General features: G+C 34.7%; 1 protein-coding gene across 5 annotated transcripts in view; it reads left to right on the forward strand.

Annotated features, from left to right (window-relative positions):
- The window catches only part of LOC126976594 (facilitated trehalose transporter Tret1), a 78244-nt gene that overhangs the window by 55596 nt on the left and 7357 nt on the right, over positions 1–15291 (forward strand). The window contains exon 1 of one of the 5 annotated variants that reach the window (XM_050824998.1): positions 2895–3056. The exons of 3 other annotated variants lie outside the window; for them this stretch is intronic. The gene's annotated coding sequence lies outside the window, so the exon portion shown is untranslated. Of the gene's footprint in view, positions 1–2894; positions 3057–11602; positions 11740–15291 lie in introns of those variants that run through there. One more of the 5 variants, XM_050824992.1, reaches the window with a different exon arrangement.

The following is a 15291-nucleotide window of genomic DNA, read 5'->3' on the forward strand; positions in this document are numbered from 1 at the left end:
ATTTGGAGGTCCTGAAGCAATTGGTCGGTCCTGATATTTTCAAATGCCTTTGTATGTCCGCCCTAACAGTTAACCAATAGGTTGCTCTTAAATTTCGTAATGGTAACGAAATCAGTCACTTAGTTATTTAATGGTTTCTGTCGAAATGGAATTACCGTAGGTCGTTCTGAGTGAAAGTTATATTATTTGGGTTACATACAATCAGTTGTTTTATGAACAACGCGTTAGATATTTTTTATGCTTTCTATCTGATTTTTTCATTCACAGTTTGAGGTTGTTGGGCTTACAACGATCTATTTTGTGTATGAAGTACGTACTACTATTTCTTCTTCTGTAGGAGGTGCTGGAGCCTCAGACAATTCAGGGAAGTTATGTGCTCATCTTTAGAAACGAAGATTTTTATACACGCTAATCTCATACAATGCAGTGGCCACAAAATTTCTATGAAACATAAACCAGTGATGAATAATATCTATTACAACTGGGTATTAAATTCAGTTTTTAATAAGTTGTAATGTTTGCAAGACATTGTTAACTTGTTATAAAATAAGTGGATGAAAGTGAATGTAAGACGAAAGTAATTGTAATGAGTGTTTCGCAGTTTAGCATTGTGATTGATGATCAGACAGTGGAACAAGCTAAAAGTCTTCCTTTGTATCTTCTCTATTCTAGATCACACTTCTAGTTAGATGTGTGATCTAGAAGACAGTTGCCACAGGTGGCATCGGCATACATAGGGATCGATTAATAATTTCCGTGGTCTCTTGGCCTCTAAAAAGTGTAGCCTCGGTAAGGCGAGTCGTACTGCACTTCAAGCCATATCACTATATAAGGCGCAAAGTCGAGACCTAACATTGCGATGTCCCCATCTCTGAGCGTTCGCTTCCCAGTACCAACTTCTTCTATTTGACCGCATACAACGAAGAGCGCCTCGAATTATAGACGATCAAGTCCGTCAGCTTGATTACTTGGTTTCAGACCAAAGATATGGGGTGTTTCTGTATCTTTAACAGTATCAAAGGAGTTTGCCGATTACTACCAGCAGAATTACAGGCGGCAGGTGGCCATAACATCAAAATGCAAAATTCCACCATATACATTGGTATTTGGCATTCTACAAACGCGAAGCTTTTTGTTGATGCATTCCCCAACCAATAGGAACTTATCGGTCTTATTTATTTTTTATTTTTATTAAAATAACGAAATTTAAGACGTTCAGCTGATGGTAATTGATACGCCTTGCCTATCACAATGCAGTGCCGCTCAGGATTAAACTGGATTTGACTTCAGGAACAAACATTAAAATTAAAACGAGATAGACAATAATTTTAATGACAATTTCTAAGACAATTTATATTTATTATTATAATTACAATGTTACAGATTTAGTAGTAAAGTTCAGTATATTTCCTAGACATCTTATCAATGAATTATTGTTATAATGTACTATTAATTATTTAGATAAGACATGTTCCAAGCGGCCAGTATTGACAGATTAACTCTAATCATAAATTATGAAAAAATTGTGATGTAATGGAACTGGATAGAAAATGATTTACAGCCTATTTGAATTAGCACTAATAACGCGAAGTTTTTTTTTACTTCACTACTGTCGTGTGGCGATACAGCTAAATCGAGCCTTGGTCTGGTGAAATCTGTCGCTTGCAACTCGTTCATAGCTTGGAGAACTTGCTCAACTCCGTCCAACAGCTAAGTTTGGGCCTGCCACCGTTCCACCCACTACCAGGTTCACTTCTAAGGGCTTACGTAGATTTGGTAGATACTCTTTCGTTTATTTTGGCAATATCTCCCGACAAACGCAATCTCTTAAACGGTTTGGCTTTCAGACTCTTTATGTCATCAGATTTGCCACACGGTGGTATGTTACTGGTTGTGTGGCGCCACAAAAGAGGCGACTGCTTGGATCCGAATAACTATAGGCTTGGCAACGTTCCTGTCAATCCTCTGGTGTGCATGAGGAATTGCTGACCTGCTCAACCCCAATATTTGCATAATTAATTTTAAATTTTGTTTTCAAATTTTATTGCGAATTCCGCAATCATCTTGAAAGGAAAAGCATCGGCATCGAAGAAACAAGATCTCTTTAATAAAGCAGAGCAATACATCAAGCCAGTCCATTTTTTAGTGCAGTCTAGTCTTACAGACAGTCTTACAGAGAAGAACACACAGAACGCAGAATCTCTCATCTCTTGTCCGGTGCACCCTAGTATCAGCTCAAATCATTTGACCGCGTGGCACACAGAGCTGCTAGAAATGTCCGAATTCAGTGCACTTTGATACTTGGCGTTGCGAACAGTTGGTGCATGATAATGGGTCTTCTATCGCATTTATTAGGGGGGTATTACTATATACTGCTACTATATATTATTATATACTGCTGTGATTCAACTGGTGTTACAAAATATAAGGCTGCGGTGATCATTTGACATAAACGCTCTCATAATATTATCATAAATAATATCACGCTCGTTTGTCCTGCTCTATGAAAAAAATGTTTTTCGAATTCTTTTAATATCGTCATCTAGCGTTTTAGGGTCATCATATGCAAGCCCCAAGTATCAGCGCTAGTTAAACATCACATCGCGAATTCATAAGTTCTATAAAACGTTATATGATACGGAAACTTCATTTTGTACAAGTGTCATAACATGAATGTTAATAACAAAATACAATAAGTCTATTATAACATGGTCAGTTAATGCAATAATGCCGAGAGGCTGTTCCGATAAGAATGTAAATGAACTTTTATTTAATTAGAGTTAACAGGGAAAATCCGAGGGCGAACTATTACTTAATTTCAGTGCGCATGCGTCATTTATAAGCTTCCTACAGCGAGCGATATCTTGTTTAGATCTCGACGATACGTATTGCATTCAGTTTTAATGCAGTTATCAGTAAAATAGGCTGGCACTAGCTGGCCGGTAAAAAGAGCGCGTAAAAAAAATTCGAAAATAATCTATGGATTAGTTCGATTGTTTTTACGGTCTCTGTGATATTGTTTATCTTTTAATTTCGATCTACTTTTTAATTTTTTGGTAAGTTTTTATTTTTAATAATATTTTCAATCCTTTTTTTAATAAAAATAAGCTAACGGTATAAGTTAGACAAGTATAGCAATTAGAATCCTATTGTGTCATAATATTAATAAAAAAAAAACTGGTGATAATTATTATAATTTAATTTACCGAATAAATTAATAAGCTGAAGAATGAAATAGCTTTACTAGATTAACCATCTGTAATTTTTAAATTGCTAGGTAGAGGAGTTAATTTTAATAAAATTCTTCGTAACCGTGTAAATCTGGATTATTTTAGTGACATAAAAATGACTTATTTTGCTGTTTAACATAATCAGTTCACGGAAATGCAAAAGTAATTGCAAAAGTCATAAACATATTACCTGCATGGCTAGATTTCGCAATCTTTGCAAATATTTTATAGTGATATTCGAATTCTTTCGTTGCCTGTTGTTTTTATACCTCTCCTTCCTGCGAGGGTAAAATATATTCGAAACACTTGTATTTTGTGGTTTTGCATACATTTTCCCGTCCAATGAATCAAATTAAACGGTAAGTACCTATAGTTTAATAAAATATTTATTTTTAAATGAATAATAATTGAAAATAAAGACTTAATAACACTTAACATAAAGTAAAACTGAAGTTGTTTCATATAATCAAACGCCATTTTATAATTTATATAATTGAAAATAATAATTTATTTATTTATTGTCCAATTAGCACGGCAGTGCCAATAACACTAATTAGACGAAACACAAAAAGAAAAATTATATATAGAAAAGAAATATTAAAGAATAATTGAATGAATTGTACAATTTCAATGTTCTCCGCGTACCTTAGTAGATCAGAAACTAGGGAATGGATCCCATTGAGCATTCTTGTCCAGGAGCGCGAGGTGAAATATGCCGAAAGTCCTCCAGGGAATTGAAACCTGAACAACCTAACAGAAATTTGGTTGGATACATGAAATCCATATTAAATATTAAAAAAAAAACCCGCTGAGTTTCTTGCGCCCATTCTTCTCAGGTCTGAGGCAGTCTCTTTTGAATGGGTGGTAGATTTTGACGTTCAATTAGTGATTTTAAATCCTATTTTGAATAAAAATATTTGAATTTGAAAGTATAATATACATAGCAACGTTTATATGATTATTCGAATGTTCTTAATATATAACTACTTACGCAAAATAAATTACTATATATGCATAAGCGTGCAGAGTATGTAGGTACCATTTATACTTACTCGCACGTCTGTTTCTGACGTCAAAACAGTGTTTTACATTTTCTGTTCCTTTTTCGGTTGGTCCGTAAGTTTATGCAGTCTCAGAATCTGAATGTGGTTTACACTGAACTGTATTGTGGCATCTGTACCCGCACCTATTAATATATTTTACATGGTTGAGAAAAAAAGCTTCTTATTAATAAGAGCTTAATTAGACAAAATCTAAAATGCGACTGGGATCCGTGCTGTATATTATATTATTCATGTGTACCATTTTACATAATCTGAAAGATTTTCAGCCCTACTTTCAGCTACTTATCACTACTACTTCCTACTTACTACACGAATAGAGCGAATATTGTAATTGAATGCCATAAGGTACCTTTTGCATGTTTTTGCTTTATTTTTATGAAAATCTCGTACTCGAAGCACGAGGGTTGAAAAATCGAGGATAGTACTTCTTCTAATATGTATTTATTGTATACCTAAGTACCTACTTAGTAGTCAAGCCTCATTAGAAAGAAGGAAATACAAAAGTTAACACAGATGATTTATAAATGTGCAAAAAATCAATCTAAAACTTGAGGATCTGTTCTTTATTATTATTAGATATGTTTTAACTGTTATCATGAGATTGTAATATGAACAATAGATACTAACTATTGTTTTATAACAGTATTATAGCAATAAAAAAATATATTAACAGTATGTGAATTGTTATACTTGCTTAGATAACAAACTTATTTAGATAATTTAATAAAATGTGGTGTAAGTACCTACCATAGGATGAACAAGCCATCTGATAAAATAAATGATGTCGACTGTCACACGGCGGGTTCCATAAAGCCTCGAGAAACTCTCAAAGAGCGAAAAAGTGATTGTATGAATTGTGTAGTCATTGATAGATTGACAGATGACGGCTATAATCTTGTAAAAAACTGAGATAAACGAAATCCACTAAGTTTTCAGCAACCGTTCGCTTTCAAATTTAGCCGGATTATACTTCTATTACTATTTCAAACTAATGTCAAATGACTGCACGTTTCTAACTAAACTAAATTACCCGCCTCTTATTACGTAGTATTTACACCCTGTTTGATTGCTTAAAATGTACGTTTAAAATATTAAATTAACTTTTTTTTATCTGCGGCCATTTTGAGTACCTACTATGTCAACACTTATACCGCCTCTCAAACTTTCAGTTGTCTAATTATTATGGTTAATGCGATACAGTTTGCTAACAGACACATGAATAGCGGAGTCTTAGCAAAAGACGTTCCTAATGGTTGCTCTGAAATAAAATGAAATTTATTTATTTATATGGATCGTGCTAACATAGTTCTTAACAATTCGTAGATAGATGCATAGCATAATTAGCCAATAAAACGGCATCCAAATATTTGATTGTCTTTTGTTACGGAACCCTAAAATAATATCTTATTTACTAATCAAGAGTTCCGCACGATAAAATATAAAAGATAATATAATAACTTGATACTTAGGTAATTATTTATGTAATTAATAACGTTCGAAGTAAATAGAGCTCACCTTACAGTTTTTGTCTCAACTGCAGGTAGTAGTTTAAGGTTTCAATGTAGTTAATGGTTGAATTTGAGGAAAAGGTGGGGTCCAGAAGATCGGCTTTCTCTGTTACCGTATAGGGCAGTGTACTCCCCGTGTGCAGCGGCGGCAGAAACGGCTAGCTGAAGTTACCAATGACATCACCCCGAATTTGTGTGTTCCGGACGGATAACATGAAAGATAACTTTGCATATAGATTTCGCATGGGCCTTTGTCGATTTATGTATCTGGTTTCTGTTCCGTGGAAGGCACGGTCCTATTTCCTATAAAACTTTGAACTTTTCTCTGTGTCCTGCGCTGTAACCCAAGCTAGATACGCCTGTTTTTTGCAGTGGGCTACTGTTTGCAACTAGAGGTTTCGTAACCACACTTTGAAACAGCCCACGGGCGGGCTCGTCTTTCGAAAAAAAGGAAACAATCCCTGCCCCAAGGAATGGGATGCAAAAAAGGAACGCAGGATGCGCGATCCCAATCTGTTGACTTGTAGTGCCAACCGCGGCGGGTAGCTAGACGCGGCGTTCTACGACGGAGGCGTCTTAAATACGTCGGTAGCACTGAAAATGTTTAGAACTGGCCAAAAACATTGTTAATTAAAATTTTTTTTGAATTTCAATATTAGAACTCTTTGGTAACCTAATGTATATTGCATTCATTTGTTATTTGTTTTTGTGAATTGGCGGCAAATCTAAAACTCTTATTACACGTGAAAATGAACCTAACGCTAGAATATTTTCGGTAAATGATTTATTATGACTTTCGTTGTGGGCTTACTCAACAACAAACCTATGACAGGCTGCGATTAGCATTTATTAATGAAGCCCCATCTCAATGATGATCCGCGTGAGGGACGTCCTTTAACAGCGACTACTGAACATCAAGGCTGTGTGACAAATAATAGAGGAAGATTAGAGAGTGACCTATCAGCAGATACGAGCAAGCCTGGCATTCCTCCCTGCGTCGTAATCCTCAGTACTGAGGGTCGTGACCACCCCTCTGTATCACTTTCTCACGTATGATCGCTCTCCATCTATTCCTGTCTCTGGCGGTGTGAAAGGCATTGTGAACCGTAGAGTCGAGGGCGGAGCGGATCTGATCGGACCATCGTGTTGGACTGCGTCCACGAGGCCTCTTCCCATCTATTTTGCCGACCACAATGAGCCTCTCAAGGTTTCCATCGTCTGGCATTGGTATGAGTCAATTTAAAAAAATATTACATGAACATTTAGGCGTCTGGCAGTTTTGTACCACATGGACATTAACCGACGACCAGAAACACCTTCGCATGGGCTGGTGTCGCCAAATGTTAGATAAGTTCAACGGCGGTGACTCAAATGCTGTATTTGACATCGTCACGGGTGATGTAAGCTGGATATATTGCTACGAATCCGAAACCAAAAGACAATCAGCTCAGTGGGTGTTTCCTTTCGAGGATCGGCCAACTAAGGTAAAGAAAGGAAGAAGTTAAGGAAAATAGATGATTGCCTCATCCTATGGTCGAAAAGGTCATATCGCGACAGTTGTACTAGAAGATGGAAGGACAGTTACCGCAGACTGGTATGTCGAAAAAATTCGACAGCAGCGCCCTCGAAGGAGGATCCTCACCACAACAATGCTTCAGCGCACTCCGCAAAACGGACTGTTGAATATTTGACTATGGCAGGTGTCGAGATAATGAGTCATCCACCATAAAGTCCTGACCTGCTACTTTTATTTATTCCCAAGAACTAATGATTAAATTAAGATAAATAAGAGCCCTGAAGATGCAGTGAAAGTGTACGAAAGTACGAGTAAGTACGAGTAAGAAAGGAAGAATGGGCCCAGTGCTTTTCTCAGTGGTTCCATCGAATGCGACGATGTGTAGAGAGTAACGGAGATTACTTTGAAAAACAATAAAAGTATTGGCAACGTTCTACATTAAGCCGTTTTTCATTTTCTTAACATTTTCAGTGTTACCTAGGTTATACACTATACTTCTGACTAGGCAATGGTTGAAAGTACCATGACCCACCTGGATATGTAGTCTGCTGACTACATAGCCATCCATAGCTGATATCCTAATGGGTATCCAATAAGAATGACGTATTTCTGTCTACGATATAAGATTTTAGCCAAATGGATATGATTGAACACAACCCATGAGACGAACCGTCTCCGCGTTACCATTACGGTACCTCTAGAGTCTAGACTAGTCTACTAGAGTGTGGAAACACGCGTAGGTGTGGGCGAAGTCCTCAAAATATTCACACAGCCAGAGACTAAACAGGCCCCTTCAAATTTGACGAGACTTCGACAGCTAATATCGAATTTATTTTTACATTAAACACACGGGTAGAACTACTTAACCGTAGCTAATCACAAAAAAAAAATATTCAAAAAAAAAATGCATAATTGACCTAAATAAATCAATTTTTCATAATTTCGAAACGTCCTGTAAGAAATTTAGTAGCTGCGCGCTAGCGTAGACTCTGTGCTTAAATTTTCCTAAATATATAATTTGTTCGTTTGAAAATTTCAGTATTTCTATTAGTTACTTTAAATTTAAGAATTATTTTTTTACAATTAAGGTTGGATAGCTCTAACGGTGTGTTCATGTAATGTCTCCGTTATATCACCACACATTATAATACACTGTGTCGCTCAGATAGTTGTTCTTGTACTGTGCTCTGACCGTGATAGCTTGTTTTTTAAACATAATATTATACAATTTTTAACTTAAGATATGCCAGCCAGACTGCAATTTGATTTTCTATTATTTTGTTGCTTAGTACTAACATAAATAGTGAGTTAATAAAGTCGGCGCTATAAAATGAAATTACTAGATGTTGTAATCATTTATTGCGCTGATATCGATCAGTCATAAACTGTACGCAGCTCGACTTAATGTGAGATAACATAAAGTGTTACATACATTCTGCTGATTTATGAAAGCAAGTGCCAGAGTTGGCAGATACACCACTACAGTGGGCAGCATCATCTGACCATTACACTTTCAATATTATCCGAGGTTACGCAATACAAAAAGGCTTAGGAGGTTATCATCCATAATACATAGTATGATCACTAATTCAGGCCTGCCTAGCTTCAGGCCTGTTACTATAGTCACTGCTTTTAAAAATCATCGTCAATCTAAATTTTTGGCTGGCGCTCGTCATATATCTAGTTGATGGCCAGTCGACCATAGACCATCGGCTAGTGTTCTTCAAGTATACCCAATTTAGTACAGATTATCAGCGATCTTAGAAAGCAATGGACCATACAGTTAGTCTGGATATGTCAAAGAACCTTTGATATATCCAGATTATGGGATCCATTATGGGATAAGGCACTTCTATCTATCCTATGGGCATCCTCGGTTTTTGGAAGTGGATCATTAGCTTCCTCACCATCAGCACTGAAGTCCTTGTTAACGGTGTTTGCTCATCCGCAAGTTCGAAAACGCAGGATTTCTTCAAGGCTGTGTGCCATCCACTACACGATTACTTCTGAATATCAATGGTAGATATATAAGATGACTCCAAGGTGGTCTCTCTGTCCTGAAAATTGTTCACCAGTACCGATAAAAGGTATTTATATTTTGTATCGAGACCACCAGTCCCGTGCAGGTCTCAGAATGGGGTAAAATTAACTTTAGTCAGTTTATGCCTAATAAGAATACAACAAGTTGTCGAATAGATAATTTTTATTTCTGTACTGTGGACATAAGGCAAAATGGTAGCAAAATTGTTAAAGAGAATGGACACGTTCATCATAACCCATCAATGACCAGATAAAACCAGAAAATTGTATCGATTTGTAACATTATAATACGTTGGCTTTGTGACATCCTCACAAAGTACATTCTAGTTACCTGAAGTTATTTATAAATATAATAAGAGCTGTTGAGTTAATACAATGAAGATATAAATTACCAAGAAATTATGTGATATTACTTCAGTACCCGAGAGTAATATTTACTTCCTTTAAAATCTTAACGAGGATTATAATTATTGTGAACGCGATATCGCGGAGACAAAGCCTTATACAGATTTTTCTTTATGTTGTAAGCAAAGGCAAGATTCAGATTGTCTTAAATTGAAATATATATTATACATATGACTTTGATTAATTATAATAATTCAGACGAAAATTCAGGCAATTAAGTCATTATAGTCGTTTAAATAAGTTTTTTAAATATACACAAAAATAAACTGAACTGTTACAAGTACTTACTGATAACAGTACAAAGAAGTTGTTATCATATCACTGTAGTGCGACTGTGTGGCATCTTTGTGTTATTCTTAATGCTTAAGATATTGGATATAAGTATTATATAAGGTTGTCTGTACATGTAAATATAAACAAAAAATCACATTATTTGTAAATGGTACCAATTATTTTCATTCACACAAATCACTTTGGCCCTGAAGTGTTTTAAATGCCACTTAGCCCTTTCTGAAAGTCAAAATTGCTTGAAAGTAAGATGGCCGCGACGATTTGGTCATTTTAAACTGTTATTTGAATAATACAGAAATGATCGAATGTTATGAACATACCTATTTATAATTTTACTAGTCTAAAATAATACCTACATAACGAGGTGTTTTATTTTTATTATTGGTAGTTTCAAAGTGTATCGATATTTTCAGCGTATCTAAAGTTAAATTGATTAATTCATTATATTTATAATATATTATAATTAAATTATACTACACGCCCACTACTTTTACTTCTTTTAAAATTTATAGATCTCTAGTAGAGCCAAATTCTACTTATAACCGGGCTATACCGGGTTTAAAGACTCTTTTTCTGAAATAAATAAATTGGCCATTTTGTGATTGCACAAATGATTGCACACATGAAAAGCTAAATGTCACGTAATAGTTTGACAATCCAGGAAAATTAAATGTTTTAAGCATTGAACTCGTCCAATAAGTTTATAGCGTCATACACGCGGACACGAAAACAATAATTATATAATATACCATTATATTTCACGTACACTTGAACGTATAAAGTTACATGTATTTACAATCTGTAAGTTTAATAATGTGATAGCACGTGGTACAAAACAAGCTTAAAGGCTTAAAGCTTTAAGGCTCTTGCGTTATTCTTCCAAGACTAACCGTTATAATAGTATTCTAAGATATTATGATCTTAGTATAAAAACCCACGACCCCAGAAATGAACACTTTTGTATCTAGCCCTGCTTTAAGCAATTAAAATTTTCAAGAAAGTGACAGTAGGTAGTATTTGCAGAGGTAAATGCTAATATTGTGCCGAACATGTCCTGTTTCCCCATTCGAGATTCTCCATTTCAGAAAACTGAAAAGAACGCTGACACTTCGAAAAAGTGTGGACACGACCTGGGCAAATACGTCCGTATCAATAAATATATTATATCCTGTAACGAAACCGTAGGTAGTCAAGTTCCCTGGGACACAGGCGTGAGTGTGGTTATTGTTTTTTATAATTTCCATTTTCATAATTAATCGTTTCAAAAATAATTAGCAACACTTACTGATTACTGCTCATCTTATTGTAATTATTTATTTATTATTTGGTAATCAACAGCATTACCTTTACTTTTTAGAAAATTAAACCCGACAGTTTGATTTATTACAAATATTTTTCTGTAGACAGTAACAATAGGTACATCAATAATGTTATTTGCAAATTTACTTTTTCGCATGACAAATACTTCAGTACTCTCGATAAGATAAGCAGATATGATCCAAAATCCCCAACAGTTGCGCTAGATTAGTTATTGTGCAATGTTTGGTTCGAGGGGTATTGCGTTGGGGGTGTTCCCCTTCAGTCCTCCCCTAGCTGCAGGGATCCTGACAGCCGGTATCTTCGTTAATGCGACCACGAGCTGTACTGCTACGTCCACTCCAAAAGTGATACTCGTCCCTGGAAAGGTAAATTTGGTTAAAAAAGATCAAAATCTCTAAAAAAAACCGTTTCATTTTGTGTTATAGATCCCACTTAAGAGGCCTTGAGGTATTCAAATCGGTGTATACAAATTGTTTTCAGCTCTCTGGTTGGCTTAATCTTTTCAGCCATCTTGCTTTACTTATCTATCTGATACGGTTTTAAGTTCCTATTTCAAGAGGTTTCCACTTAGCGTCCGAAGATTTAAAAATTTGGGGTTGTTGCAAGCTCAAAATTTTAGATCTGAATCTCTCGAGAGCTATTTAGATCATTGTTATAGTCTGGATATCTCTCAATCCAAAGAGTATTGGATATGACATGTTTATTTCCGTCAGCTCTTGGCTGCGGGTGGTACGGCCCATTGGTCTATTTAAATCAAATTATCCTCCCATTATTATAGTCAAAGTTAGAGATTTTACCACCAAAGCTACCAGTTTTTTGAAAAAGTTGAACAAGAAATATACAAGGGTATAATTAGTTACGAAGATAAGACAATTGACAGATATACGGCTCGAGCTTACTTTAATAATTATGATCATAGTATTATCTCCTATAGTGTATTTAAATGGGGCAATGCAGCCGATATTAATACTTAGGTCCTAAGCAATCAACTAGACTACAATCAAGAACTACTTCTGCTGCTCTATATATTCTTGACAGTGTAACGCAATACATAGGCATATTGGCGTCCTTTCTAAAAACTGTAATAATCATAATGTTTGCACCAGGAACAAACATAAATAGTAAGGCTGTTTTAAGCGATGTAAACGCTTTTACAAGAAACACATGTGCTCTAAATATCTTCTTGGGTCCAAACACGTAAAAAAGGATTGTGTGGTAAATGATTACTAGTTAGGTACTACTAATAGTAATGTACATATTTCTGAATGCTACCACACCTTGGAAAGATGGAAATGGAGGGACCACACCCATTTTCTGAATAGATTTAATTATAACAAAATTGTATTAAGAAAAAGAAGCGCGCTGAAACTTTAGAGGGTATAACCACCAATACCAGCATTTTTACTTGTATTAATTTTTCCTTTTTTCCAATTTAGTTTTCATTTGTAATATGTTAGAATCACTTATGATGCTAGTTAGTATTAATTTATTTAACATAAATAAAGAAGATCCACCATCTTCTATATTATAAACCGAAGATTTTTTTTTGTAATACAGTTTGCAATGTCATTGCCGCCTTTTGCTGATTAATCGTTATGTTTCATAAGTGCTACAGAGTTGCTATTATTGTTTCTACAGTTCAGAATGCTTTTGGATTTGTCTTCTTGATGGCTTGAATTTTCATTATATATAATATGTCATAGGCCTTATTTATAAATCACTTGTGTTCTGTCTTTTAATTATACTGAAGTTTGTCCATTTCATTTTTATGATTCCTGTATTGTCTACTAATTTTTTCTTTTTCATTTAATAACATAAGAGAATCAGTAAGCCAAGGCGGGTAATTCATTTACGCCTTTATGGGAATATGTTTTTTATAAGTTTGTTTAACACAGAGTAAAATTCTAAAATAACTGTATCTACATCCTACATGAAAAGTTCATAGATTAAATTTATATTATACAGTTCTTGTTTTATGCGTAAATGATTCCCTTTATAAAAAACTAAAAAATTCTTATGGTCAGTTTTATTTACATTGAAATAACTGGTGAGCAGCCGATTTAACGATATAATTAGTTAATGGTGGATGGTTACAATCGACTACAGAGATGGGATCTAAAGCTCTCACAATAAGACTGTCACAGTCTAAAGCAGATGTTACAAATCTAGGATCCTGCTCTTGGCATTTGTTACACTGTCTAGTGTTACAAAGAGCCATAAAGACGCATGAGATGCATGTTGCACTCCAGGCGTAGGAAATCATTTGTAACTTCTTTGCTGCAAAATCTATTTTAAGGTGATTAGCTGCCGAATTGGCAGCGACTGAAGAATTTGTATAAAATGATCAAGGACTGTGCTGTTGATTGGAAGAGGAATCAGATCGAATTTATAATCCTACCGACAGATCCTCAGCGTCGAGAAAAATGTACCACTGAAGAGAGTAGACTTTTTTGCAAGTCAAGTTCTGTTGTCTTAAGCTGGTTCTTTTCGGTATGAAAGGCAGCAATCTCTTCACTTTTCGCACATACGATTTCTAAATATCTTTCGACTTAAGGTCGGCAATTCTTTTCTGACGGAACATATAATCTTATGTTCAATTTTGTTGAAAAGATTTAACAGAATATTTATGGTAGAACTTGTAGCCTCAAAAGATGTCGTGGCCGATTTTGATGTTGGGGTACAGCTTGGGGATACCCTCTGCGTTTTTGGTTAGTTTTAACCGCTATAACCAATTCAATTATTTTATTATAATTTATTAAGCTTTGTGCAGTTTAAACGTTTCTTTGTAACAAGGATAGTTACCAAACACCTACATTCTAATGCATTCTGGTGATATTATTGAAAAGAAAACAGATGTATGTACTAAACCCAATTAATCGTTCATGCTACTTTCAAAAGGAAAGATAGAGGGAAACAAAATAATAAATGCCTTTAAGTGCTTTATATAGATTATATACCAAAGACAAAGTCAGCGTATTCTTAACGTTCTATAAATAAATGCTCATTAATATTGATACAAAGTTATCCATACAATTTTGCTACAAGTGTTTTGTTAGGTTAATGTTACGGTGTTTAACATTGTATGCAGTCATTGTCAAGGACTGGAAAAATCACGGCTTGTTAAGTGCGGTCAAGTGTACGGATGCGAAAACACTATTATTGTATTCAAGGTCTACTCAATTGATGCACCTCATTATATAAGATTTGCGCAATGTGTGATGTTATTGTAAAAATATAATAATAACAGTGCAAGTATTTCATGTTTAATTAAGATAACAGTTTCATTCACTTACCTATTACCTACCAAAAATATTAAGTAGGTAGTAATTAGTTAAATTATATACTTACTTATATAATATAGGTACAGAGTTTAGACGCTAAATATAGAAACATTCTTAGCTACTTAAATAGACATATATGAAAGTCAGCAACTCTAATCATTATTGCGAATCTTTATCCATTGTTAAATAATTACTCTTAGAAACAGTGCAGGCGTTAAATTATATACAGTTGCTTATGCTAGCCCAAATAATTTTTGAGCGTAATACAAATTAAGGAATAATTATTCGTTTCTTTTTATTGCAGTCCTTACCATGTAATTTTGTGTAACTTCCCGTTAAGTACCTACTCCTAGGTACATAGCATAAATAAATTGATGGATAAATTCGTTCATAGTTTACTTTTGACTAAAACTTATACATTTACATACAATAAAAATGCGAAAATATTATACAATACCGTACTATTGTGTTAAAACCTATGAACTTAAATGTAGATAGAAAGACACTATATTTATAAAAGGATCTTAAACAACCTAATTGGCGATCTAATCGCTTAAAGCGATCTCTTTCGAACAACCAAATGTATGTTTGGTTTAAAAAATAAATCTTGCTTGTCAATGTTTCTAATATAATATT

The sequence above is a fragment of the Leptidea sinapis genome, chromosome 41 (genome assembly GCF_905404315.1).
Source record: "Leptidea sinapis chromosome 41, ilLepSina1.1, whole genome shotgun sequence".
In the NCBI taxonomy this organism is placed as follows: Eukaryota; Metazoa; Arthropoda; class Insecta; order Lepidoptera; family Pieridae; genus Leptidea; species Leptidea sinapis.